Source organism: Arvicola amphibius, chromosome 14, assembly GCF_903992535.2.
Source record: "Arvicola amphibius chromosome 14, mArvAmp1.2, whole genome shotgun sequence".
Taxonomy (NCBI): Eukaryota; Metazoa; Chordata; class Mammalia; order Rodentia; family Cricetidae; genus Arvicola; species Arvicola amphibius.
The window spans coordinates 25,312,738-25,340,511 of NC_052060.1; the positions used below are offsets into that span (position 1 = coordinate 25,312,738).

Genomic DNA, 27,774 nt, shown 5'->3' on the forward strand with positions numbered 1-27,774 from the left:
ATTCTTAAAAAATGCAAAAAAGAAAACAACAAAAACCTTGCCTAATTTGAACCATCTCTCTTCCTTCCTCTCTCCTTCCTTTTTTATGTTCATGTCTTCCCTCCATCCTCACTATCTTCCACTCCCTCCTCCTTCTAGGACCCTTTATTTCTTCCTTTCTCTACTCCTACAGGGTCTTGTTATATAGCTCAGGCTTTCCCAAAATTATATAGCTTAGGGTGGCTTCGAACTTGCGAACCTGCAATTCTTCTGCCTCATCCAGTCTCCTGAGTACTGGGACTGCAGGCATCCTTTACTCTACTCCATCCCCAGCACCTGCTTAAGTTGCATTTGATCCAGTAAACCCCATGAAACGTATAGACTTACACAGTTATTTTGTTTATGTATTTGTTTGTATGCTGGCTTGAGGTAGGTTCCCACACTATGGCCCAGGCTGACTTGGTCCTCACTAGGTAGCTCAGACTGACCTCAGATTTGAAGTGATTCTGTCTCAGATTCCCAAATGCTGGGATTATAGGCATCTGCCAACACACCCAGATTACACAATGGTTTTAAAGAGTCAAAGCTTAATGTTTGGCAAGACCATGATGCCACGCGCCTCTAATTCCAGCAAGAGGATCAGGTGTGCAAGGTCAAAGTTTGAGGTCTACAAGTGTGGAAAAAAATAAAGTCTAGAGTTTTTCACTTGTAAAACTCTCAAATGAACCTCCTGAAATGCACCTAATCATATAATTGATAAAGATCCTATACAAAGAACAAAGCAATTATCTCTCTCTGAGCAAAACTTTGCACAAATCATGTTTTCATTTAAAAATCTTGAAAATGGTATTTTACAAAGTAAGGGGTGTGTGTACCTGTGCTTGGAAAACCATCAGGGGTGTGGTAAACCGAAGGCATTCTGGGCCACACAGCAAGTTCCAGACCAGTCCAACATATAAAGTGAGACAAAAACAAAGGAGAACGAGGTGTGGTTGGAGGCAAACACCTTCAGTCTCAGCTCTTGGGAGACAGAGAAAAACTCTTTGTGAGTTTGAGGCCAGCCGGTGCTACATAGCAAGTTCCGGCCCAGCCGGTGCTATATAGTGAGATCCTGTCTCAAAAAAAAAAAAAAAAAAAACAAACTGACTAAGACAAACAGAAGATGGCTAGTGTAGATAAAAGATGCTCGGTAGATAAAAGTACTAACCACCAAGTCTAATGATCTGAGTTGAGCTAAGGACCCACATGGTAGAAAGAACTCGTTCCTGAAAGTGTGCACACATACACACGCATGCACGCGCACGCACGGACACACACCACACACATAAATAAATAAAAATTTTAAAATGCTTAACTGAGAGTATATAATAGTCAAGACTTCATGGATTGTTACACATTAATACACAGCAGGTCTTCTGTATCTATGGACTCGATATACATGAATACAAACAATTCCCAAGATGAAAAATATTCCAGAAGAAAACCACAGATGTTCTGAACATGCACAGACATTTTTCTTAGGCAGAAAAAATATAATGAACATTTACAAAGTCTCTTTAATTGCATTGCGTATTAGAAGTAATATAGAGATGGTTTGAAGCGTATGGGAAGGTGTGCGTAGGTTTCAGGGAAATCCCATGTCATTTGGTATAAGAGGCTTGTTCATCCATGGCTTCTGATATGCAAGAGGAGTCCTGAGGAGCAATCCTCCATGAGAAGCAAGAGACAAACACATCTCTTTTGTTACTTTTTTCTTTTTTATTAAAAATTTCCATCTCCTCCCCTCCTCCCCATCCCCTCCCCTCCCTTCCACCCATACCCCTACTCCCTCCCTCTCCAGGCCAAAGAGCCATCAGGGCTCCCTTCACTATGTTAAGTCCAAGGTCCTCCCAACTCCCCCTAAGTCCAGGAAGGTGAGCAACCAAACTGACAAGGCTCACAGTGAGCCTGTCCATGCTGTAGAGTCCAAGCCCATCGCCATTGTCCTTGGCTTCTCTGTCAGCCTCCACCGTCAGCCACATTCAGAGAGTCTGGTTTGGTCGCATGTTCCATCAGTCCCATTCCAACTGGGCTTGGTGGTCTCCCGTTAGTTCTGTCTCACCATCTCAATGGGTGAACACACCCCTCATGGTCCTGACTTCCTTGCTCATGATCTCCCTCCTTTTGCTCCTCATCAGGACCTTGGGAGCTCAGTCGGGTGCTCCAATGTGGGGCTCTGTCATTTTCCCTTTCCATCGCCAGGTGAAGGTTCTATGGTGATATGCAAGATATTCATGAGTATGGCAATAGGATCTGGACATTTCTGGCTCCCTCTCCTCAGCTGCCCAAGGAACTAGCTGGAGGCATCTTCCTGGACACCTGGGAACCCCTCTAGGGTCAAGTCTCTGCCAACCCTAGAATGGCTCCCTTAATTAAGATATATACTTCCCTGTTCCCACATCCACCCTTCCTATATCCCAACCATCCCATTCCCCCCAAGCTCTCCCCATCCTCCACTTCACACTATTCTCTCCCCCTCCCACCCCACCCCCAAGTTCCCAATTTTTGCCCAGCAATCTGAGACAAACACATCTTAATCCAACATCATAACCCAACACGAATAGTTGCTTTCTATGATAGTCCCTAGTTACTCTCCTTGTTGCTGTGGCAGCATTCCAGTCAACAGCAAGGGACTAAGGAAGAGTTTGTTTATTGTTTTCTCACCAAAAAAAAATGAGCTAGGGGTACTGAGGTAGCTCAACAGGTACAGGAACCCACTGCTAAGCCTGATAACCGGAGTTCAGTAAGAGGAACCCATGTGGTGGAGGGATCAAATCTCCCTTGTAAGTTGTCCTCCAACCCTATACCCATACATACACAGAGATAATAAATATATACATGAAAAAACATTCAAAGAAAAATTTAAGTTAAAGACAGATTATTATGGTGGAGTCATAATCCAATATGACTATTGTCTCTCTAAGAAGAACAGGGAACCTCAGGGCAACTTGTGCTCAGAGAACAGGCAATTCAAAGACATAACAAGAAGTCTGCAACCCCAGGGGAACCTCAGGGAGAAACAGAATTTTCTGGTCTCCAGAAGGTTGATAAAATAAATTTCTGTGTTTCGCCATCTACCTCGTGGTGTTGTGTGACAGTCACTCGGAAAGGGAAAGTAGCACCAGAAAACTGTAGCTTGACCAAAGGGTTGTCGCCTACTATTGTGAGATGACAGGTTACATTGCAGGTGGACAGACCAGGGTAGACAGTTAAGCCAGGCAGGGTTCTAGGGCAGGAGAAGATGGGAGAGAACAAGCAGAAGGAATCCCAGGCTGTGGAGTGAGCCTCCAAAAACCTGGACACAGTTCAGAAATATAGGGTTTGTGTTTTTGAAAGGCACATGGCGGAGGGACTATTGATGTAGTGTGTGAGGGTGAAGTGCAGAGTGTATCACAAAGGCCTGAGGAAAAGGGAGGGGCTGCTTTAATGGAGAGACTTACAGTGGTGCTGCAATTGCCAACAGATAGCAAGGAAAGAATAACACGGGAACTAGTCACAGAGGACAGTCAGTCTTCGTACAGTGGGTTCAACCCACTACAGTACAGAACAGTAGTCAGCCAACTACAGAGCCAAAATACTTGAAAAAAAACCGTAAAACTATGCTGAGCCTGTGTAGATATTTCCCTTCTCATTGTTTAGGTGGCATTTACATTGGCCTGGGCAACTTGGATTTTAGTATCTGTGGGAGGTTTTGCAACCAAGTCTCTAATGAATAGTAAGGGGCATGGGGGGGGGGGGAATGAAGGACAAATCAAGGAAATAAACTTGGGTTTGGGTTTCCTAGCAATGGAAATGCCATTTACTGTAATTGAGAACCGAGACAATGATTAGGCTTGTAAGGAACCTACGTTCACTTCCTAAAGTACTTAACAGCAGCCCTATTAAGTTTTAGATCCAAACTAGAGACTTAAATGAACATATTTTTGTCTTTGAACTGGATTTTCCTGTTTAGCCCAGGCTGGTCTAGAACTCATGATGCTTCTGTTTCAACTTCCTGAGTGCTGGGATTACAAACATGTGACACCAGTCTGGCTACTGAAATTTGTATTTTAAAATATTTGTTGCAAGTAGAATGTGTCTGACACATCTTTTGAAAAGATTAGGGTAAATAATCAGTAATAATAATCCTACTATAATTTAGATTACTCTAAACTGATCTGAACAGAAGCTACTTATTTCTTATTTAAGAATGTGGCATTTTCTTTTACAAAGTATATCGGCTAACCCATTCTTGGAACAGACAGTCTGGCATTGGCAGGAAGGCTTGACCAATCAACCTTGAAAACAGTTGCTTATTGATTCTTGGATCACTCATTAATCACCATCTTTCTCTTTCACGACACAGCAGTTTTTGGTTAACTTTATCAACAGGAGCTATTCATTGATCCAATCAGAACACAGATGCAAAGAGCCAGCCTGCTGTCTGGAAGCCCCTGGTAGATCTAGGGAATTTTTAAGAAGATACCAAACTATTGTTTTCAAGTTGCTCAGTGACTTCAATTCTTGTAGCTAATACCTTAATTAATCCCTAGACAATGTACAATCCACCTCTCCTCACCTCAGGCCTACCAGACACTTTTAAAGAAGACACATATTTCAAATTTATTAGAAAGAAGGTGATGATTACGTCTTCAGTTCATTAATGAAGGACAACGCTATCACACCCTCCTTAAGATAAATTACTATTAGAAGTATTAAAAATACAAAAGCCTCAAGTGATGGTGCCTGGGGAAGGAGCTGGCTGCAGGGAGGGAGGGAGGGGCAAGGGTTTCTGCCTTTCTGTCCTAACTTCAATAAACACAAGGAAAATATAAAGGTGGTTTCGCTGTTTCTCTTCAGCCTGTCCTTCCTTTATGGCTCCAATCACTCTGTCTCTCAACTATTGGGAAGAGGAGCAGATTGACTACAGCTCCCTCATCAACTATACACATTCAAATCACACTGGGTTTCTGCTTTCTGTGTGCCAAGCACAGCAAATAGGCTGATGGGATTAAGAGACACCCTTGCCCTCAGGGAAGAGTGGATACAACCCAGTAGATACTTGCTTTCAGCCTTGTTTTTCTGTCAGTCAGTCCCTCCCTCATTTCTGGCTATATGACTTGCTATGACAAGATCTAGGGGTACAGGTGGGGTTTTGACTGGAGTAGATAAGCATGGTGGAGTAGACAACCATCATTTTTTGGAGTAGGTAACCATGATGGGTAGAGTAAGTCAAAAGGAATGGGAGAGGAAAGTATGGGAACTGTCTTGGGCTATCAGCAGTAGAGTTTGAAGAATTGTGAATTAGACTTAAATTGTTAATAGGAGGAAGGATAAAGACTTGATTCAAGAGACAGTAGGGAGCCAGGTGGTAGTGATGCATACCTTTAATCCCAGCACTCAGGAGGCAGAGGCAGGTGGATCTCTGTGAGTTCAAGGCCAGCCTGGTCTACAAGAGCTAGTTCCACGATGGGCTTCAAAACTACAGAGAAACCCTGTCTCAAAAAAAACAAAAAAAAAAAAACAAAAAACAAACAAACAAAAAAAAAACAAAAACAAAAAGAGACAGTAGGGAAAATAGAGAGGGTTTTATAGATGGGAAATAATAGGTAGAACCCAATGTTAATTTCATAGATAAAGGTCAAAAGGTTGACAAGGCATAGGGTAAGGTTGTGCAGTTATAACCCCAGCATTTAGAAAGCAGAGGCAGGGTGTTTGCTGCAAGTTTAAGACTATCGTAGTCTGCATCATGAATGCCAGGCCAGCTGGGGTTACATAGCAAGACTCTGTCTCATGAGAGGGCAGAGAAGAGGAGGAGGAAGACAAGAAGGAAAAGGAGGTGTGGGGGAGGCTGGTGAGATTGCTGAGCAGGTTAGAAACCTAAGTTTGATCCTTGGAAGTTACATAAAGGTGAGAGGAGACTCAACTCCACAAAGTTGTCCTTTGGCCTCCACACATACATCATAGCATGGACTACCCCTGCATATCATACCCACATGCATACACAATAACAATAGTAATAAAATAAATGAAGGAAAAAGGGGAGGATGGAGAAAAGGAGGAAGAAGTGTAGATAAAATGATTACTGACCACCTCAATGTTTTTCTAATGCAAATTTGTAAAAACAATGATGCAATATTTTGAAGTCACAAGAAATGTTACTTAACAAAGATAATGGCTTTGTTTTTTTGTTTTTTTGTTTTTTTTTTTTGTTTTGTTTTTCGAGACAGGGTTTCTCTGCAGCTTTTTTAGAGCCTGTCCTGGAACTAGGCTTTGTTTCGAGATATTTTGGGACCGAATAGCTAGGCGGGCTTCTAAACAAAACAAATGTAAATCTTTAAAGCACTTGGGAGGCAGAGACTGGTGGATCTTTGTGAATTTGAGGCCAGTCTGGTCTACAGAGCTAGTTCCAGGGCAGCCAAGGCTACACAGAGACACCTTGTCTTGTCTCAGAAACCAAGCTAAATAAAACAACAGCAAAAGGACATATGCATGGATATGATTGTCTGATGGGGAGTTAGGAAGCAAAGAAGATCGATGTCTTGAGGACGGTAGAAGGTTAGAAAAGCCACTGAGAGGCAGAGGAAGTCTCCTGGAAAAGCAAGAGTAGAGCCATGGTCACGCCTTTAAAGAGTTCGTGGGAATCTGGGAGCAGAAGTGCATGTTGGTAATCTCAGCATTCAGGAGGCCCAGGTAGGGAGACTAATGTCAGTTTGAAGCCAGACTGGGCTATATAGTAGGTACCAGGCCAGCTAGGGCTAGATGGCAGGACCCTGTCTGATTATAAAGAGGTGAATGAATGAATGAATGAATATAAATAAATAAATAAATAAATAAATAAATAAATAAATAAATAAATAAATGAGAGGAGAATTTGAAGAAAGGAAAGGCCACAATAATCAAAACAGCAAGAGTTAAGGAATACAGGAACTGAAGGTGGCTGATCAGTTCTGTTATCAAAAATATAACTTTTTAAAAAGCAAGGTGTCTTAATTTTAAAAAATTAGAATATCTTTATATATATGTGTGTGTGTGTATAATTTGATGAGTTTTGGGAAAGCATGTTTATGTATCGTCTCAGCATTAAACAAGACAGTGACCAGAGGGTCTCACACACAGTATCTGGACAGGCTTTTGACTCTTCCCAAGTAGCTGTAGGGCAGAGGTAGCTAGGCAGAAATAGGGAAGCGACTCAGACATTGAGGCCTGCAGAAAGGGTCTTGTTGCCTGAGGTCAGATGAAGTAAAACATCAGATACTGAAGTCAGTCAGGGTCACCAGGGGCAAAAGGACAGTGTTTTGTAAGTGAGACTGGGCTGAGGTTGTGCAATCCTGTGTGGTTTGCAAGTAAAAGCAGGTGACTGGCCAACAGGGGGTTGAGATCAAAGCCAGCCTTCCTTCTTCAAAGAGTTAAGCATTGTATGTACATGGGGGCTCCTGCTTGAAGTCTGAGGTGGCAAGTCTTCTGGAAGCTTCTTTAAAGAGTTTGCCTTCAGACTGACTTGATAAAAGGGAGACCTTGACTGATACTCGAGTATTTGGTTATTGTTATGTTATCATTTTGGAACTGCCTTTAGCTAAGACTGTATTATAAAGGTAGATATGTTGATCCCAGCAGGACAACTGTCTGGAGTAGTCCACTGATATCAAGGGGCTTGGGGTGTGTCCCTTTGCTCCCTTTGGATTACTAAGAGAACTGACTTCTACCTACTTACTCTACTTTTCCTATTGCTTTTGATGGTGCATTTAGCTGCCAATATGAGCTCTAAAAAATTATAGATAGGAACAAGCCCATTTAAACTCTTGCATTACCCTCCCCATTGCAAGGCAAACCTCAAATTCTTACGTTAACTACAATCCCAGGCAGGTCTCGTTTTCACATTAATTCACCTTAAACAACTCTATGCCTTGCCCTGGATTTTCTTCCCTTTCCCCTTCTCACTGTTTCCTAGACAGGCCAAGCCATTCTTGGTCCACACCTTTGTGCTCACGGACCATGTCCCCAGGAATGCTCTACAGTAGAATCCTTTGCACTAAACATCCTTCATCTGACTCTCCCATGGATACAGAAAGGTATCATCTGTCCAAACCACCTTATTTTTCCCTACCTACCCATATTACTTTTTAAAATAATCCTTATAAGCCCAAAATTCACTATGAATTAAATCATTTACTTGCTCATGGTCTGTTTGCATCACTATGACAACTGTTTTTGCAGACTGGCTCATCATCATACCCCTGTGACTAAAACAGTAACTATGCATCATGGGAACCCGTTTGCATTACAGAAATGAATGAGTTCATTTTCATACCTTCCCATAGTCCTAACGCTTCATTCTTTACTCATCGTTAAGCTCAGCACCCTCATTTCACAGGGGAATGAGCATCTTACTAGAGATGAAGGTTTCCTTGAGAGCATCTCTTACGCCTGTTCCAGGCTCCCTAGTATTTCATTTTCTCTCACTGCAGTGAGACCATACCAGTGAGAGACTGGCTAGATCAAGTTACATTATGTGCATGTATGGGGGAGATTGCTTTGATTTGCCTTTACTGAGAGGCAAAGGCCCAGTCTGAAAGCAGGCAGCACCACTCCTGGTTTTGAGCCTTGGATTATATGAATTTAAAAAAAATAAAGGGGGAGAGCTGACTGAGTGCTAGACATGCATGAATTTATCCACTGTCTGCTTTTTGTAGTCATATAACTAGCTATTTTGAGTTCTTTCCTTGACTTCCAGACAGTAGTGGATATGTGGTGGTTTGGATCTATTTCCTATGACATATGAACTCTTACTTGTTCCCAGGTTGGTGGCAATTGGGAAGGCTTAGGTTCTATGGCCTTGATGAAGGAAGTACATCACTGGGGGAGGGCTTTAAGAGTAAAGAGCATTAGCTACCTAGCGTTTTCTCTCTCTGCTCCATGCTTACGGGTCAAGATATGAGTTTTCAGCTTTCTGCTCCTGCCGTTTGCTGCTGCATTGTCTCCTACACTATCAGCTCCAATTCTCTGGAACCATAGGCCAAAATCAACCTCCTTCTTCAGTGACCTTTGACATGGTGGTTTATTATAACAAGAGAGAAGTAATTAATACAGAGTGTAATGCGAAACTGTAAGCCGGAATAAACCCTTTCTCCCTTAAACTGTTTTTTTGTCAGACTGTTTAATCACAGCCACACAAATGAAACTGCCATTTACATTCTCCTGGACCACAGTGCTGTTGGCAATTTGTTAAAAAATCATCAAACCTAGTCACTAAAGGCATTGTTTTCAAATAGTCTTCTCTTCTATCGTCCTCCTTCTAGGGTCATCATCTTTTCTCCCTCTTCTCCTTCTGCCATTTCTGGGGTTCCACCCGATTTGTTTAGTGTGAGTGTGTATGTATGTGTGTGCACGCATGCATGCGTGTATATGTGTGTGTGTGCATACACACACACGCACTAGTGTACAGGTTCCATGGCATGTGTGGGTGGTCAGGAGTCAACTTTCAGCAGTTGTTTCTCTGCCTCCACCATATGGGTCCTGAGAGTTGAACCCTGATCGTCTGTGTTGGTAGCAATTGCCTTATCCACTGTGCATCTTGTAGGTTCCACTCTTGGCCCCACCTTTCCCACTGCTCCCTCACAAGCTCATCTATGACCACAGCCTTGGCTGCAGTCTGAATTCTTAGGAACTGTGCCACCAGGCCATATTTCTCTCTTAATTCCAACTCATACTTGCAAACACCTCCGTTCTGATGTATCAGGGCCACACACCCTTCACATGCTCAAGGCAGCCCTCAGAATTTCTCTTCCGGTAGTACTCTTGATGAATGGCAACTGCTTATTCAAACAGGAACTACCCTTGCTCTGTTTCCTTCCAGCCATCTCAAGGATGAACTGAGTCTGCCTCCCAGATAATAGTTACCTCTGTTTCTCCCACCACCGCTGCTCTTGCTTTAGTTGTAGACATGTACCATCGTCTCCTACTCAGATTTCTGGAACAGTCTCTCAAGTTAGTATTATTCCAAAACATAGATCATGGCATCTTTAGTGAGGTGCCAAATTAATGTAGCTGGTTAGAAGCTTTTCAAAGAAACTTATATCCATAAATCACAGATTAGCAGGGCCATTGTAGTAGCCACCCATAGGCATTTTGGGGGGATGCTTTTCCTTTTGGCTGAAGGTCAAAGGAATATTTTCAGTGGCTCAAGGGAATATCTCCCTCCCAGTGGAGGACTGTCTCCTGTGAACAGCACTTAGGCAAACGCAGTACCTAATGAAATGCAGTACTCATTCCCTTCGAGTGTTATTTATATATGCATCACAGTTGTAAAAAGACATTAGGGCCAATGGAGCCTGCTGCTGGGTCTAATGACGTGTCTTCAATCCTTGGTACCCACGTGGTGAAGGAAGAGAGATGCTAAAAGCTGTGCCCTGACACCTCTAGACACACCATGGCAAGGACATACGCATGCGTGCATGTACACTTGCACACATACACACGCTCTCTCTTACACACACACACACACACACACACACACAGAGGATAGTAAATGTCCCATGGACCCCAACATCTACCCAACCCCATCCCTGAGTTAACAATGATCAGAATTTTGACATGGAGTAAAATGGAATGGCGGGTAAGGTGTCTGTCTACAGCATGCAAAAAGAACTCAGTGGTTTGGTGTAGTTTATGGATTCAGGGTTTACTGCGGGCAGAGTCACGCTACTCTGTCTTCATTTCTATTCCTCCTCCACCCCATATGAATCTGTTTTTTAAATGGATTTGTTTTTAATCATGTGTATAAATTGGGGGCAAGTACTCATGGGAATGCAGGTACCCCCAAAGTCCAGAAAAGGGCATCAGGTCACCTGGAACTGGAGTCATGTGGGCAACTGTCCCAAAGTGGGCACAAAGAACCAAACCAAACTCAGAGCCTCCTCTATGTAGCCCTCTCTGTTCCTTCCCCTATTCTTAGTATTTATTTATTTATTTAAATTTGGGTCTCATTGTCACACTGGCTGGCCTGAAACTCTCTTTGTAGATCAAGCTGGCCTGGAACTCAGAGAGTTCCAGAGAAAGGCTCTTATAATATAGCCCAGGCTGGCTTGTAAAAACTTGCTATGTAGCTCAGGCTGTCCTTGAGTTCATAATCCTTCTGTCACAGAGATTATGGACATTAACACAATTGCTTGGGCTTGGTGTTTATCAAAAAAGGGGCTAGAGAGATGGCTTAGCCATTAAGAGATGATACCTTCCAGGACACTGTGGTATAGGCTTTTAATCCCAGCACTGGGGAGGCAGAGGTAGGTGGATCTCTGTGAATTTCAGGTCGGCCTGGGCTATACACGGAGTTCCACCCCAGCCAAGATTAAATAGTGAGACCTTGTCACAAAAATAAAGAAACTGATTAAATTAAATTTTAAAAAGTTCAGTCATATATCTCCAATCTTCCCCAAAATCTAAGGTCTTTATTCATGTGGTATCTGTTAAAGCAAAGTCAAAGCAATGCTTTAGCACTATGTCCTCCCTGCTCTTTCTCCTGAGTATGAATTATTATGTAAATAAAATCTACAGTTTGTCAGCACATGATCTGTCACACATAGGTCAGTCAAGAGCACATCGAGCATCCATACTAATTTGGGGCCATAGGGGAAAGAGAAAAGAGAAATGTGGTCTCATCTTAAGCACTGAATCTGTAGCTTAGAAGGCAGTGATGGCGATAGATCAAGAGCAGGTCTGTTGAATGGTGCTTGGATGTTAAATATGTTAGATAGCTTAACATGGCTCAGATGGTATTCTATTATAAACTAAAATTCTACTTAACGAAAGAAATCAATCTGTATTTTATTCAGCACACAAAGTCTCTGGTTTAATGATCTAATTTTTAAAGAAGAATCTATTTTCCTATGAATGGAAATCAGCTTCTTTCCTTAACATCCATCAGCAGTGTTCCAGTTCAGAGACTATGGTGATGAAATAACGTGGTTTCTTTTCCATTTTGAAAATAAACCACGCAAGCTTGTGTGTTACTTAATTACCAGTGTCTTCACAAATCAAATTGACCTGCTTTCCAGTTAAGAACCAGAAATAATGATAAATAGTATGTGTCAATTCAGAATAAAAATACCTTTTAAAATTATGACTTGCTATGACCCCCTAATGATGATGAAATCAGGTCCCTTGGTACCCAGTTTAAATGTTACATATGTATAAGCAGCAGGGAGAGGTATTTAATGTTACTCATTTTTTCAGTCTAAATTTTCTAAAAGAGGAAGATGCTTCAGTTTAAAATAATCATAGGCACAGTTGTACTTCTGATTTTATAAGCTAATGAAGTCTCACTGAAGTTCTTCTCTCTTTTTTTAGGGAAGAGTTGAAACAGGGTCTCTCAGTGTAGTGATGAGGGATGTCCTTCTGCATATGTGTTGCTTTATTGGTTGATGAGTAAAGTTGTTTTAACCAATGGCTTGGCAGAGTAAAGCCAGGGGGAAATCAACCTAAATGCCTCTCTGCCAAAGAACAGTTTTAAGGGCCCTAGGTAGTGGTAGAAGCACCTAACCCAGCACTGTGAGATGCTGAGGCAGGAGCATTGAGGTGAGGCCAGTCTGGACTCCATGAATTTGTTTCAAAACAAACAAAAAGCTTTAAAACAGTTTGCATGGCATTGACAAATGGCTCAGATGAAGACCTGAGTTAGATCCCAGGACCCACAGAGTGGAAGGAAAGAGCCGACTCCCTCAGGTTTCCTTCTGTCCTCCATAGAGGGCACACATGCACTGACATACATAGTCTCTTTTACACACACATGTAAGCAAATTATAAAAATAATTTGTATTCTACTTGTGAATTATTTTTTAACACTTTTTTCATGCAAATGTGTAAAAATAAATATGTAATGGATTGTGGAAAAAACCAAATAAGTAGGAACGGAGAGTTTTCAAAAACTAGTTCTTTACAGACTGACAGGAAGCTGCCTCATCGGGACAAGCCTCGCCCTTCCACGTTTTGTTTACTCTTTCTGCTTTCCCTATTTATTGTGTTAAATTGGCTTTTTATTGTTCTGCTGAGCACTATGACCTAGGCAACACTGGAAAATTCAGTTTATACAGCAAGTACTGAGTAGAAAATAATTCAGTGGGAGCTCTAAGGGCTTGGTGTGGGCTCTTGGGTGGATGGGAGACCACAGGAGGCTGCAGGTCCTCTGTGGTCCACCTTTGTGGTATAGAGAAGAACCACCAGTATTGTGTCCTAGGACCTTTGTGATAGTTGGGGTAACAGAGCCAGGCAAGACATCTCTTCTGAAGTACAAGAAAAAGAACCAACCTGCAGGGACTATATTATTATCTTGACCTAAGTGGTACTTAAACACTACGCTCAGCCGTCAACCAGACCCTGATACTAAGCTCTTTTGTTCCCTAACTACACCCTGTAAGGGAGCCCTGTGAGGAAATCTCAGGAGGAAGTCACTTCTCTATCTTCCTTCTTTTAATTTCTGCTTGCAAATAAAATTGATATTAATATTTTTAGAAGAAAATCAGTATTACTCAGACTCTATTTGTAAGATGAGTACATGGTAGTGATCTGGAAACTGACTTCATTTCACCATAGCTGTTTCCCACAGTAAAATCTCAAAGGGTCCCAGTACATTTCTTCAGTACATGAGAAGTTTTGTGCGCTAATACACAAATTCTGGGGTACACCAAAAATTATACTGAGGCTCACATTTTTTTAATTCTCTGGAAAATAGGAAATACAACATAATACACAGAGAAGGAACCTTAAAAACCATTATTCTACGTACAAAGACAAAACATTTGACAAGAGAAAGAAAACAAGATTAAATCCACACAAAACTCCCAACTGCCTGAAGAGTCCTTGCCATCCCAAGACAACAGGATTGTGTCCTTGCGATGTGGTATGTGGCAGTTAATACGTATTAAAAAATTTTAAGTAGTGAAGGCAAGGTGTGAAAATTTAGACTTTGTGTCATCACTAGCAGAGAGCCCACTAGGTTTCATCCGCCATGAATTAACCATCAGATACATTGTCCTACATCTTATGGGACCAAAAGATTAAAATGCCCCATCCTAGACTGCGTTGGTTTATGGGCTAAAAAAAATTTGTCAAAAGTTAAGCAAGTGGAAAGGGGGTGCTGGAGAGACTGCTCAGCTATTAAGAGTTAAGAGCACTGACTGTTCTTCCAGAGGAACTGGGTTCAAGTCCCAGTACCCACATGGCAGCTCACACCTGTCTGTGACTCCGTTTCCAGGGCTTCAGGCAACCTCACACAGACATACATGCAGGCAAAACATGAATGCACATAAAATAAAAATACATTATATAAAAAAGTTAAATGGTATAAAAAACAAAACAAATAAGCAAAAAAGTCCACCCAATCCTTTCTCCAAAAGAATATAAAAGGTTCTGTATTATATCAATTAAGATATAACAACTAAAATATGCATTAAAATGTAGTAATAAATGTCACAAAAGTTGCTATCAGTCTCAAAGTATGCTGTCTTGAAAATGATAGCATTATGTCACAAAAAACGAGTCACAGGGTCTAAAGAAACATTGTCAAAAGTAGAAAATTTGGTCTCAATTTGCTTACAAAGTGTACTGATCACCTCACGCATACCTATTACAGTGCTGTGTGCAAGCTTTAAACAGTTATAACATGACGGTCGGGTGGTGCTGGAGAGACGGCCCAGTAGTCAAGGGCACTGGCAGCTCTTGCAGAGAACATGGATTCAATTCTCAATACTTTTAAGGTTGTTCTCATGTGTAGTGTTTGATAACATATAAAATTATTACACAGTGAAACCCTTTACTTCTAGTCTTTAAAGTATTATACTGGAGGGAATACCTTGATATAGGATAGCACACATCATGGGATTCCACTTATATGACTTTCTAGGCAGTGTAAAGCCACCCACAGAGACACAAAGAGGGTTGGGGGGTTCCCAGAAAGAAGAAGAGGGGAGCAAGAGAAGGAAGGGGTCCTCTTTGGTGCCGGAAATATGTGATGTGTCCTTTTGACTTTGCCTGATGGTTTCAAAGATGTACGCACACATTAAAACTTACCAAAATTGAACATTTTAAATTTGTATGTGTAAGGTGACGATTATATTCAATAAACCCTTATATCACGCTAATCTTGATGGCTACATCGTCCTTGTTCAGATGAACTGTGCTAATATAATCACTACACCCACATCTATCTAGGGGTTAAGCTGACACACAGAATTAAGACACAGCCCCGCAGCTGTGCTTGGCAGGAGGACAAGTCCTTCCAATGTGCCGAGGTCAAGGCCCTGGTGACTTATCTTAAGCTTTTCCGCCAGCACTCACCAGTTTACTTTTGTCACCACAGAACTCACTTTCAGAACTCTCACTCCTGGGGTGTCTTGACAAGCTCACAGGCCCGGAGCTGTGTACGCCATGGTGTGGGGTTAGCAGCTTTCGCTGAAGAGAAGGAAAGAATGAAAAGCAATGATTCAAGGACGTGAGAACGCTGGGTAATCTTTATTTTTGTCATTAATATCCAGGAGAAGAAAATCACTTGTCTAACATGGGTTTTATTGTGACATTTTTATATGTGCATATCCACCGCAACTACCCTGAAAATAGAGTTTTAGGCTTCATAGCACTTCCTCAGTTTCTTCTAGCCACACTACAGTCACACACTGTGGCTTCCTTCTGGTCACTTCCTTAATCCAGACCCTGAACCCTTTTCTGTGGTCTGCCCATGCTTCTCAACCAGGCCCCTGCCTACCTCTTCATCATTGTTCGGGCCTCAGTCACTCAGTGCTTCTCACTATCTGACTCATCAAAGGCTCTTCACGCTAGAAAGCCCTTTGGGTTCTCCAGGAAGCAGATTCAGCCAGAGTTTAGAGTTCCGGATGTTTATCAGGGAGTGGTACTTGAGTCAACACCCATGCAAAGGAGGGGGCAGAGGCAGAATTGGGAAGAGGGCGAAATCCAGCTGAGATACAAGCCAGACTGTGCCAACCAACGGTGCAGGGTGCTCAGGAACTTGAAATAGAAGGCAGAGGTGGCCTGCCTGTCTGGGGAAGGGTGTGACCTTGACTTGCCTGTGGGAGGAAGGGTGTGACCTTGATCTGGAAGTAGGGGAAAAAGGTGTGCCCCGAGTGGGACTTCAGAGGCGAGGTCTGAGAGTGTTGGCTGCACTGCAGGTAGTAGGAGCAGCAAGTCCCTTACAACACCTCAGAGGGGATTGTAAGGAGAGGGCCACTTGTTGGTTCTCTACCAGGTCAAGCTCCCCCATGCCATCATTCCAATCAGGCACAGTCTTTATCACACTTCATAGTAGCATGCTGTTTGGGTGTGCTTTTCTTCACTTGCAGAACACTGAGAGGTCATAGTGCCTGCTGTAGCATTCACTCTGGTTTCCCCAGGGCCTCGTGGTGACACAGTAGATACTCATAATGAGGACTGAAAGATTGGTGAATCCAAGTTCAGAGGGCATTTGCAAGAACCAAAGGTTCTTAGCCATACATTTGCTTTGGTGTGTACCAGAGTTGGTGACAGTGAAATAGGAAGACAGACTTCAGGCTCCATAATTGCATAGCCTAATATGTCAGTCCCAACTCAAGGAAGGGCTCTTGAGAGCTCTGCCCTGTCCCCTGAGCATTTATAGGCAGTGAATGGTTTCTAAGTGAGAGAGACATTTTCTTCAGTGGTGTAGCCACTGAAAAGGTATGTGTGCGTCTGTAAGTGCCCCCCATTTTATTGAGGACAACACTGCTCAACCTTCTCTCTCTCTCTCTCTCTCTCTCTCTCTCTCTCTCTCTCTCTCTCTCTCTCTCTCTCTCAGACACACACACACACACAAACACACAAAGAGACATGAGAATAGAAGGGAGACTAACTGGGAAGAAGGGGCTCATAAAGGTGAATATAAACAAAATACATTATATGTGAAGATATCATAATGAAACCCATTATTATATGTAATATGTGCTAGTTGGTTTGAGTGAGAATGCCCTCCATACGTTCATATATTTGAGTGGTTGGTCTCTAGTTAGTGAAACTAATGAGAAAGATGGGTGTAGCTTTGTTGGAGGAGCCACTGTGAGGTTTCAAAAGTCTACACCATTCCTACTGAGTGCTCTCGCTTTTTCTCTCTGTGCTCGCTCTCTCAGACTCACGTTTGTGATCAAATATAAACTCTAAGCTGCTGCTCCAGCACAATGACTGCCTGTTACAGCAGGCCGCTTGTTGGTTCCTGGCTGCTTTGCCCCGAAATAACCACACAGATACTGTATTAATTAAATCACTGGTTGGCCCATTAGATATAGCCTTCTCCTGAATTAAGAAATTTCTACCCGAGAGACCCACTGAGCTGAGACCCAGATCCTGGGCTCCCAGTAGAGTTGGTCCACCCCAACATCTGCTCCATCTAAGAGCTACTGCAGCAGGTGCGGCAGAACTAGATCCAGACACAAGTCACCCACACTGAGGACTGAAGGCTGAAGCATGGCTGTGACTGAACCCAGCATCCACCACAGTGGAACAGCCCCAAGGAGCCAAGAGACCCATGGAGGTCCTGAGGGAAGACAAGGTGGTGACAGAGGTGTCTTTCATGTCTACAGTGTCTATGGGAAGAAACTTTTAAAAAGAGGACTCATGGTGATGTGGGAGGTCCTTCTGTATATGTGTTGCTTTTATTGGTTAATGAAAAAAAAGCTGCTTTGGCCTATGGCAGGGCAGAATATAGCCAGGCTGGAAGAGATACATATAGAGAGTAGGAAGAGTCAGGGAGATGCCTTATAGCTGCCGAAAAAGAAAGACGCCTACAGGTAGGACACAGTCTTGTGGTAAAATGTATAATAATATAAATGGGCTAATTTAAGATAAAAGAGCTAGCTAGAAATATGCAGAACTATTGGCCAAACAGTGTTGCAATTAATATAGCTTCTGTGTGATTATTTGGGTCTGGGTGGCCTGGATACAAACGAGTAGTCTCCATTTACATTATGGCCTGGCAGTGCTGGTGCACGCCTTTAATCCCAGCACTTGGGAGGCAGAAACAAGAAGATATCTTTGAGTTTGTGGCCTATCTGGTCTACAAAATAAGTTCCAGGACAGCAAGGGCAGTTACACAGAAAAACTCTGTTTCAAAAACAAACAAAAACAAAACAAAAACCAAAACAACAAAAATGTGTACTCATTTAAGTCAAAGGAAAGATGGCAGAAGAGAGCTGGGTGCCCAACTACAAAGGGGGAAAGTGTGGTTCACGCTGGTGCCAGAAACCATGTGGAAGTTCATGTTTCATGCTGCTTCTGCTGATCATAAAGGGCAAGGATGCTGTGGAATTGGTGACTGCAGACATACAGCTGAGAATAAAAGACATAGAAGGCTTTTATGACACCGCCCTCCCCCGTCCCAAATCAAACAGTCTAGACAGGCAGTCACTGAAGAGACCTCTTTAAAAATGTGATAAAGATGCCGAAGTGTAGCTCTTCACAGCTGATGGCTTTTGGTGGGGGTTGGGTAGGGGAAGGAATCAGTTTTCTTTAAGGGGCTTTGCCACTGGGAGTTTGAGCATGCTCCAGCGAAGATGTGGGCAAAACATAGATTATCTGTGGTGTGCTAGGAAGAATAAATAGGTAAACAAACAAATAAATAAAACTATACAGGGTTTAGTAAGCTGTAAGTCAAGTGTTTCCGGCTATCTTTTTTATTTTGGGTTGAAATGAAATGCCCATGTAACAAGTGCACCCAAATATTAGTGTCCTATTCAATGAATATTCACCACAGAATGAATACCTGAAAGCTTCCAGGCTGTGAGTTAGAACAGTGTCGTAAGAAGCAACCATCTTTGCATTTTCCTGTATACCAGAAAATGTATCTGAGCCCTCAGTGGCTTTTCCTCCTAGATTTGGGTAACTGTCACTCCTGCTTTCTGTCTCCTGCCTGCCAGCCATGCCTACCCATCTTTTCAATAGGATGGATGTATTTTGAAACTGTCATCTTTTTAAAGAAACACACACACACTCACACACTTTTATGGCTTCCGAGGGGCCCCACTTCTTTCTTTGTCTGTCTACTGTGTTTTCTTTGTCCCATATTCTTCCTAGTTGAAACAGTTTGCCCACTTCCTGTCAATTGTGTGACCTCCCTTCTCATTTTAACTCCTTTGATATGTAAATATGTACAGATCATATATGCATATATATCACACATTCAGATATGAATTAGTAATTACAAAAGGAACTGAAGGCTTGAAGTACTTTAAGTAAGACCCACATATGAATACTTCATTTAATCCAGAATTCAGAGATTCAAGTGTGTCTACAAAGTTGACTAGAGAAGATGATACATTTAGAGAAAATGGTTCAGCTTTCTGGGTGACAGTTACAAGACGATGTAGAAACTGAAACTATATGAGGACCTCAAAGGGTTAATAGTAAGAGTGGTAACCAGGAGATGGGAGATGTGCGTGTCACCGCTCTATAAACAGTGCTGGTATAGAAACTTTCAAAAGACGATTAACTGAAAACGCTGTCCGTTAGTCACTCTAGAAGGAAGAGAATTAATAATCACAGAACCAGTTGCTCCTTTGGAAATGCCTCAACTTTGCATACATCCCCATGAGTTAGCCTTCTATTTCTTTCTTCTTTTTTTTTTTTTTTTGAAATGCTCAACGTCTCCCCACTTCTCGTCAATCTCTCATCATTTGAAGAATCAGTGTCCGTTGAGATTCTTGATTAAAAGCCATTTCGTGCAAAGCAGAATACTTTTTTCTCTTAAATATGAATGAGATGCTCTTCATTCTACCCTGGAGTTAGGTGTTGGCTGTCGATGGATTTGAACTGGGCTGTGTAAAGGCTGATAGACTGATGTATGAAGTAAGTGCTAAGAGCCATGGTGAGAACCACTAATAAGAACAAGGGAGAGTCCACACCACAGGAGTGGGCGGGAGGAGGGCAAGCTAGAAACCACCCTGGGCTAGAATACAACAAGATGAGGCTCTGTCTTATTGTAGGTCTAGAAAGAGAGCTCAACAATTGCTGCTTTTCCAGAGGACCCCAGGTTTGGTTCCCAGTTCCCATATTGGGCTGCTCACAACCACCTATAAATTCAGCTACAGGGGATCCAACACTCTCTTCTGACATCTCTGGGCATCACAAACAGATGCACATGCCCACATAGAGAGAAACACACATACACGTAAATAAAAGGAAATTATTATAAAAGACTGAAAACATGCAGAGGCTGGGGGCTGATGGCACTCACATAATTTTGAACGGCTCATTTAAGAAGTCACTGTAAAATATTTTTCCCATTTAGAAAAGATATCAAAGGTAATACTGATACAAAACTTCACAGAGGATATTTTTCTTTTATTATTATCACTATTAATTAAATTTTTTGATTTATTTTACGTCCCGACCACACTTTCTCCTCCTTTATCTCCTCCCATTCCCTTCTTCTATCTGCCCCCTCTACTAATCCACTCCTCTTCTGCTTCTGTTCAGAAAGGGGCAGGTCTCCCATGGGTGTCAACAGAACATGGCATATCAAGTTGAGATAGAACTAAACTCCTCCCCTTTTATTAAGAGTGATCAAGGCAACGCAGTACGAGGAATAGGTTCCTGAAAGTCAGCCAAAATGTTAGGGACAGGTCCTGCCCCCACCACTGGGAGCCCCAAAAGTAGATCAAGCTACATAACTGTCACACACATGTAGAGGGCCTACGTCAGTCCCATGAAGGCTCCCTAGCTGTTGGTCCAGAGTCTGTGAGTTCCTGTGAGCCCAGGTTAGTTGTTTCTGTGTGTTCCTTTACAATCCACTGGCCCAGAGAGGCTAAGTAACAGGGAGGACCCAAAGGGGTATTGGAAGCACGGATTTTCCTGGGAAGGGGAAATAGAAAAGATCTCCTGGGTAGGCTGGGGCTGGCAGGGTTGGGATCATGAGGGATTTGGTTGGCGGTATGGATGAAGGGGAAGAATATGAAGGGGAGAATATCTTGATGGGAGGACGTTTTGGAGTCAGGTAGGAACCTGGTGCCAGAGAAACCCCACTAACCTACGAGGATGGCCCCAACTAAGACTCCTAGCAATAGTTGATAGGGTGCCTAAACAGGTCATCTCCCATAATCAGATTGATAATCACCCCAATTGTCATCAGAGAGCCTTCATCCAGTGACTGACAGCAAAAGATTCAGGCTTCCTCAGCCAAGCACTGGGCTGAGCTTGGGGGAATCTTATTGTAGGGAGGGAGGAAGGATTGTATGGGCCAGGAGTGTCAAGGACATCACAAGGAATATTGTTCTTTATAATGGGTCTATTTGTGGAACTATCTGTCTGCCTAAGAGATTTTGGAAGTCCAAAGAAAAAAGGGTGTCTAACTCATCCGTATCTCTGAATACAATGCCTAAAATAGATGATGGCCCCAGGTTTCTAACTGTCAAACCCCACCTCTGTCTCTTACTGACTATTGCAAGGGTTACAGAATGAATTGTCTTTCTATTTTCTTTCTCTGTTTCTTTATTTTTTGTTGTTTGTTTGTTTGTTTTGTTTTTTGAGACAGGATTTCTCTGTGTAGCCCTGGCTGTCCTGGATCTCACTTTGTAGACCAGGCTGGCCTCAAACTCGCTGTGATCCACTTGCCTCTGCCTCCCAAGTGCTGGGATTAAAGACGTGTGACACCACTGCTAGGCAGATTGTCTTTTAAACTGAATCTTTCTTCATCTCCTAAGCAACAGTCCGGAGAACATACCCTGGCCTCCTCTCCATCTCTATGTTTCTCTCAGTCTGTCTTCCACATGGGACCATGGAGATACATCCTTGTGTAGCAAGAGAGAAAAGACACTGTTAGTGTATTAACTACATGCTGAGTGCAGTGTTGCACTTTTAAAGTGTTAGTCAACAATAAAAATCACAAAACCCATCAGCAGAAAGACTGTATTATTATGGCATTTCTCCAAAATTAAATTAAAGAAGATTCTTTCTTTCTTGCACCAGTTGTCTTCCCAGTGGTATCCCTCCCTTCTCCTGTGCTTGGTCATCCTACCCTGCTGCTTGGAGAGTCCCTTCTGATCCAACTGTGGTAGACTGCCGTAAAACCAGGACTGGAGAGACTGAAGCAGGAGGATCACAAGTTCCGGGACATGCTTGACTGCATTGTAGAGACCTTGCTCTCATAGATGAAAAGCAACCAAACATTACTTCTGGAAAAAATCATGACTAGCCCTTACATATAGCACAATATACAAACTCACAGTGTGTGATCATACACACCTGTAATCCTGCCTTGTAAGAATCAGAGATCAGAGGCACGAGGACCATTATGATAAATTCCAGGCTGAGGTTTTACAGTGAGACCTTCTCTCAAAGTACATCAACCAACTAATGCTGTGGAGCAATCTTTTTGTACACTGTGAAGATGCGTTACTCTCATTGGTTGAATAAGGAGCTAAATGGTCAGTAGCTAGGCAGGAAGAGGCTAGGCAGAGCTTGTGGAAAGCGAAAGAGCTCAGGGGATGAAGCAGGGTGGAATCACCAGGAGACGCGGGAGAAGCAAGATGAATATGCCATGCTAAATAAAGGCACTGCCATGTGGTAAGACATAGATAAGAAATGTGGGATAATTTAAGTTGAAAGAGCTAGTTAGTAACCACCCTAAGCTATCAACCGAACATTTATAATTAGTAATAAGGTTCTGTGTGTTTATTTGGGAGCTGGCTGGCAGTACAAAATAATATGCCTAAAAACTAACGCTGAGCCATCCCTCTAGGCCGTCTCCTCACTTTTCAGAAATTTTTGTTTCTATTTGAGACAAGATCTCATGTATTAGGATGACCTTAAATTCATGATCCTCCTGCCTCCACCTCCCAAGTGCTGAGATCACAGGCATGAGTCATCATGTTCAGTATACATGGTGCTACAGATTGAGCCCAGGGCTTACACATATTATGTAAGTACTCTGCCAACTGGTTTGCATCCCCAGCCTATCAATGTTTCTTTGCCTCCACTTCTGTTATTTTTGGGGGAACAGTAACTCCAGAAGTCTGGGCTTAGCACCATTCCTCTGATTTTATAGTCATCCCATGATTCTGGATTTTTGTTTGTATGGGTTTCTGTCTGAATTGACTTCTTTTTGCCAAGCCCATTCCTTTCACCGCCAGGACTCAGCTCCTGTAAATGACTTTTCCAAGGTGTCTCTAGCCCTCCCAACCTGATTGGTTGATCCTCTTATCACTTGAGAACACTATACGCTCCACCTCACATTAAGAACCAGACTGGAAAAAAAAAAAAAACAGACTGGAACACATGGCTTGAATTTATGATTCTCACTGTATAATTGTCAAGGCTATGGTCTATGTGCTTATTGAAATATGTTCTTGCACAATATATAAAGTTTTTACTGGTGAAAAATAAAAGGATTAAATACTGATTCTGAAAAAATTGTTATTCTTTTTAACTCAGCATAAGCTTAGAGCTAAGATTACTAATGAAAGGTATCCGTTTACACAGCTCTCAAGGCACAGTTCATTTAACAGGCTGTAGTAAAATTATCAAAAAGAAATAATGGTCAAAAAATGAAAGCTATTACACATAAACAAACAAAGCAGCAATAGAAGCTGGTGACATTTACTGCTCAATTACCAAATGGTAGGAACGCTTGTAATTTGCTTCATAAACAAATCTTTTAATCTAATATAATGACACTTTTGACTATTTATTACTATTGAGTCCCCTTTTGAAATTAAGGAACCTAAGGCACAGAATGTCTCTCCACTAATACACACAAAATGACAGTGTTCATAATGGTGAAAGTGGGATCGAGCCCAAGTACTCTGCTCCTAGAACCAGGTTTTTAATCCTCTAATAGCAAAAGTCATGACAAACCAAATGACGATAGAAACAGTGAGAGACAGAGACACACAGAGAGATAAAGAGAGAGACAGAGAGAAGAAATGAGAGTTCAAGGAAGTTTTCTCAAAACATTACAAAAAACCCTCATCTCTATTCTATTTCGCAGGGAAAGTTTCGAATTAGAAAGACTTTATACACAAATAGCCAGCAAGCTACTTAAGACTCAGGCCATAAGAAGGCCCATACATTTCAATACAGCACAGTCACAGAGAGCAACACTCAAATTATATGAATTAATTTGAAAGTTTACAAACCTGAATACCTGTCAAGTAAACATCAACATACTATCTAACACTAGGGCTCCCGAGGCTAGGGATGTAATTCCCTTGGTAGGTGTCTGTCTAGTGTACATGAAACCCTGAGATCTAATGCCAGCATGACAATCAATAATCAATCAATCAAATCTAGGGTAGAAGTTTTATGAAAGAAATAGAATTGTGATATGCATTTCCTTGTTGCCAAATATGAACACAGACATTGTAAAGGATTTGACTCCTCAAGGAGGAGTAAACTAGAGGGTTTACAAGGACGGAAAAGAAGGGTGAAAGGGCACAATTATAATCTCAAAAATAAGAGAAGACTTTACATATACCTCATAGAGTGATTAGAGTAGATGATAGTAAAACTTAAGCTCTACAGTATAGCCATTAAGTGCAAATGACAGAAAAACAAATACATTAAATATTCAAGTTATTCATTTTAAAAATTGAACTCGAACAATGCACCAGAAATTCTTTTTTGAGAAAAAGAATGTGGTTCTTTGTGATTCAGAAACATTTGAGAATATTTCAGAATCACATCCCAAAGGAAAAGTTTTATAACGGAAAATTGTGACTTCTCTGAAATCTTGTTAAAATGAAGTTTAAGAAAGAGAGAACAAGACCGAAATAAAATGTTCTAAACTAATTTTTAGCTGACAAGGAGCAGTCACACAAGCAGGCTTCATTTCAGGGTCTGGCTGAAGTGGAGTGGCTTAGGAAAACTGCTTCAGGAAATCAGAACACAATATGAGCCAGTAAAACTTTCCATATCTCGCCAGCCAAAGGAAACCTTAAAATACCAGTCCATTCTGCCTTGCAGTAACCGCACGGCTTGTAAGGCATTTGCAACATGGAACCAGGCAGAGACCATACTCCTCTCAAACTCAAGTAGCGTTTTATGTGTTAATCTTACTTATTCATTCCTTTCAGACAAAGAGTCTATGGTAAAAGATAATCTTATTGGAACTGAGAAAGAAAGAAAAGAGTATCAGAGATGGAATAAAGGAAGAGGGATTTAAAAGCCAACAAGATCTTTTCTGGGAACTAGGTGGAAAGGGGTTTCATGCTTCTTGAGTTGGTATTATAAAACCAGGAGAGCATACAGAAGTAACCTAGCAGCTGCATGACTGCACGCATACGAGCCAATGTATTCAGCTGTATGGAAAAATAACAGAGACAACTACATTATTGAGCAGCACACAGCTGGTCTGACTATGCCAGCCCAGGAGCTGATGCACTAGGCCAGCTTTCAGGTGGCCCTGTGCACAGTTGTGGTCTTCATGCAGCCGTTCAAAGGACTCTGCTTTGCCAAGCCCCTGCAAGATTAACCAATAAAATAACTAAATAAAGCATTCATTCTTTTGTTGTTTGGGGAAGGGGACAGTATCAGCCAGGCTTGCCTCTGGACTGGAACTCTCTATATAGCTGAAGATGACTTTAAATTTTTAATCCTCCTGCCTCCACCTCCTGAGTGCTGGGGTTATAGGTGTTTACCACCACCCCAGTTTCCACAGTGCTGGCATTTGAACCCACAGCTTTGCAAATCCTAGGCAAGTTCTCTGCCAGATGCGTGACATTGAGGACAATAGCCTGACCCTACTTCTGGCCCTTTCTCTATGCCTTTCTTTGCTTCCTATTCTGTGGAGATGTGCAGAATGAGCAGTCCTAACTATGCAATCCCACTGCCATGGAGCCTCCTGCCACTGTACCTTTCTGTAGGCGTGCATCTCTTCAACCATGAGCCAATATGAATCCTTCCTTTAACATGTCTCATGTCAGGGGTTTAGTCACAGGGATGAGAAAAGTATATATGCTGTAAATCTTCAAGAGTAATGAGAGTGTGCCCACACTATTGAATCGTATTGAATAGTTTCACTGCCATAATCCCCTCCCCACTCGGTCTTCACAACCACTGACTTTCTCCAGCCACATCTTCTTCCAGAAGGTCATGGAGTTGGAATTGCACCATATACAGCCTTTCTAGACAGGTTTCTGCTGGTTACAAATGGCATATAAGAATCTTCCATGTTGTACCACAGGATGATTATCCTTTCTTTTTGAAAGACAATTCTGACACATTATCTTATTCTCCTCTTGTTCCTTAATCCTGACATTTTCTTTCTGTCCCCACTCTTCCACAGAAATCTATGCTCACTTTGTAAATTGTTAATTTAGATAGGTTTTGCTGTATAGCCTAGCTTTCCTTGAATTCATAATCTTCATGTCTTTGTTACCCCTGTGCTGGGCTTACAGGTATGTGCCACCATGCCTGGCCTTGGATACTCTGCTCTTAAAGATGACAGAAGACTTTCTCCCCACAAAAACCACAGTTACGTATCTACATACTTAGATATTTGCTTACACACATACAGCTGGGGATGAGACATCAGCCAGCACAGAAGTGGGTAGGAAGGACTCCAAGTACAAACAGCTATAAACACACCTGTGTTTTGAATTCTTCTTCTTCTTTTTTTTTTTTTTTTGGTTTTTTTCGAGACAGGGTTTCTCTGCAGCTTTAGAGCCTGTCCTGGAGCTAGCTCTTGTAGACCAGGCTGGCCTCGAACTCACAGAGATCCGCCTGCCTCTGCCTCCCGAGTGCTGGGATTTGTGTTTTGAATTCTTGATACTTCTTTAACTATTTTATCTTTTCTTTATTCGTGACATTTTATAGTGGCTCAAATATATAATACCTATATGTATTGTACTTGAGGTTGAGGCTTGCTCTAACTTTTAAAGATATTTTTAGAAATTAAAATTTTGCCTTATAAAACATTCTTTTATGATGTGAGCATTTATTAAATTGGTACTTTAAAATAAAATAATGCATCCATGGCTGAAATTAAATAGGGTAAAAATGATTTTATCAGTTATGTATGTCAGTACAAAAATACTATTGTAATGACTAGAATCCCATTGGCTCACAAACATTACTCTGTCTTGTAGTTTATTTAGTGTGTGTGTGTTGCACGCTGAAGTCATGCACACATGGAGAATACTGGATATCTTTCTTTGTCATTCATCTGTATATGTATGGTCATACCCTACCATTTTCATAGACACTGGGACTTGAACTTAAGTCCTCATGATTGTGCATCAAGCATTCACCTCTGAGCCTAGAACTCTAGAGTCAGGGTTTTTTTTTCTTTTTTGTTTTTGTTTTTGTTTTTTTGAGCCAGAGTTTTTTTGTGTAGCCATGGTTGTCCTGGAACTCTTTGTAGACCAACGTGACCTCAAACTCAGAGAGATCCACTGGGGTCAAAGGCGCACACCACCACCTGGCTTCTATTCTTATTTTAAAAAGTAAAGCATTAACAAATTAGAGATGATGTATTATTCTTTTTTTTTTTGGTTTTTTGAGACAGGGTTTCCCTGTAGTTTCTAGAGCCTGTCCTGGAACCAGCTCTTGTAGACCAGGCTGGCCTCGAACTCAGAGATCCGCCTGCCTCTGCCTCCTGAGTACTGGGATTAAAGGTGTGCGCCACCACCACCCAGCAATATTATTCTTATTCTTCCTAGATAATCAGATACTTTGTTATCTTATTTTTAAAATTTTCATCTGCTATCATTTATATAATAGTTTCATCCATTTTTAAATTATTTAAATCTAAGTGTTAACTATTATGAGAAAGAG

At 41.8% G+C, this 27,774-nt stretch overlaps 1 long non-coding RNA gene across 1 annotated transcript; it reads right to left on the bottom strand.

Moving 5' to 3' along the window:
* Positions 1-2,169: 2,169 nt before the first annotated feature.
* Positions 2,170-27,383, bottom strand: LOC119800633. Its single transcript, XR_005283068.1, has 3 exons — positions 21,725-27,383; positions 15,328-15,441; positions 2,170-2,229 (listed from the first exon to the last, which is right to left on the bottom strand). It is a non-coding gene; the product is annotated as an uncharacterized LOC119800633 (long non-coding RNA).
* Positions 27,384-27,774: the final 391 nt, after the last annotated feature.